Here is a 1,941-nt window from a genome sequence, read left to right on the forward strand (position 1 = left end):
GGGACAAATATGTAAATATGTTAGAACATCTTATGTTTGAGACATGGAATTTGCTTAAATAAAATATCTCTTTATGCAAATATATATCAATTTTGTCATTTTGTATAACAATATATATGTTTAGAAACGTCAGAGAGAGAGAGAGAGAGAGAGAGATAGAGAGAGAGCGAGAAAAAATAGAGAAAAGAGATAAAAATGGTGACGGAGATAGATAACAAACGGCATGTACACTGGTAGAAAAAGTTTCGTTAATACGATGAATTTCTACGTTGTATTAACGAAATTCTTCATTAAAAGTCAGCCAACGTAGCATTTCGTTATAACAACGTAATTTTACGTTATATTTACGAAACCTTTTATAGAATACATTTCGTAGTATTAACGAATAATTACGTTGTTATTACGTAGCCTTTTCGTTGTATTAACGAATATTATTCGTTGTATGAATGAAATTTATTCATTGTATGGATGCAGCTTATACGTTGTATGAATGAAAATCATTCATTGTATGAATGAAAGGCGAGCGTTGTATAAATGAACACAAACGTTATATTAATGAAACCCAACCAAGTATTGCATTTGAGTGTAGTTATTGGTAGTGTATTATTTTTGTTAATATATTTGAAATATGATTTATATATAGTAGGAATTAATATTTATTGATAAATTAAGTAATTTAATAATCATATATTGTGACTTTCACTTAAGAAAAAAAAAAACTCTTATTTCTAAGACCAAAAAATGATAATCGTATCGCCGTGTCCATTTATCCAACCAAGGTTCTTCATCTGAAAGTTCACTTCCCCGGGGCATTTTCACTAAAGATTAAAAATTTATACTAAATTTCTTGCGAATATACAAAAAAATACCAATTTAACTCACCCACAATCTAGGTTTTTTATTCACAACGAAACTGTAATGAGCCTGTGCACTCTTCAGCGAAAAGAACGTAAATGTTGTTAAGGTTTGCCCATCAGACAAGTTTTCTGTTGAACTTTTTACCGTTTGTTTTCTAAGACGCACACGCAAACATGTGCTTATTGCCATGCTTACATGTGTATGTACAAATTACATAGACGCTACAGACGTATTAGAGAGAGTATGGAGAGATGTTTTAGAGAGAGAGAGATAGAGAGAGTAAGGAGAGGCAGAAATACTCAAACTCCCATTCGTATTATTAATGAACATATTTCATTAATATAACGAAATATAACAATTTAATTTTTAACGATCCATATCGTTATATTAACGATCGCTTTCGTTTTATAAATGAAATTTTCAATTCCAGTTTCGGAGTATATAAAACGACTATTTTAAGGGCTAAAAGTTTCCAAAATTTACTCTCTATGTGCAAATGATTATAATAATTCCATCTTAGAGAATTTGTTTATTGAAATTATTGATAAAATTACAAAGTTAATATTCGTAATATTAACGAAACGTGTTTCATTAATATAACGAAAAGCCAAAACACAAAATTGTCTTTTAACGATTGATTTCGTGGTATTAACGATCACTTTCGTTCTTATAACGAAAAATTGCGTAATATTAACGAAAAATTATCAACGAAGCCCGTTCGTTAATAGTACGAAACATTTTTCTACCAGTGTATAGACATGTATAACTGCAAGTTTAATTATAATAAGTAAAAATTTAGGTTTACGATTGTTTATCGACTTACATATTTAGTATGTAAATAAATATTTGAGGTGTAATATTCAAACAACAAAAAACAATTTTGTTTTTTTCTAATCACGGTTGCCAAACAAAGCTACCAAATTTGGAGGAAATTTTACCAAAAGACTACGAAACACTAAAATCTTATTCCGCAAAATTCTATTCCTAATGAAAATTTTGTCAAAATTTTATTTCTATACTAATTTTGTCAAAATTTTATTTCTATAGAAATCTTCTTAGAATTGTATTTCTATACATTTTTTT

General features: G+C 28.4%; 1 long non-coding RNA gene across 1 annotated transcript; it reads right to left on the reverse strand.

Moving 5' to 3' along the window:
* Positions 1–589: 589 nt before the first annotated feature.
* On the reverse strand, positions 590–1,069 carry LOC142238513 (uncharacterized). Its single transcript, XR_012722746.1, has 2 exons — positions 883–1,069; positions 590–818 (listed from the first exon to the last, which is right to left on the reverse strand). It is a non-coding gene; the product is annotated as an uncharacterized LOC142238513 (long non-coding RNA).
* Positions 1,070–1,941: the final 872 nt, after the last annotated feature.

This window comes from Haematobia irritans, chromosome 1 (assembly GCF_050003625.1).
Source record: "Haematobia irritans isolate KBUSLIRL chromosome 1, ASM5000362v1, whole genome shotgun sequence".
NCBI lineage: Eukaryota > Metazoa > Arthropoda > Insecta > Diptera > Muscidae > Haematobia > Haematobia irritans.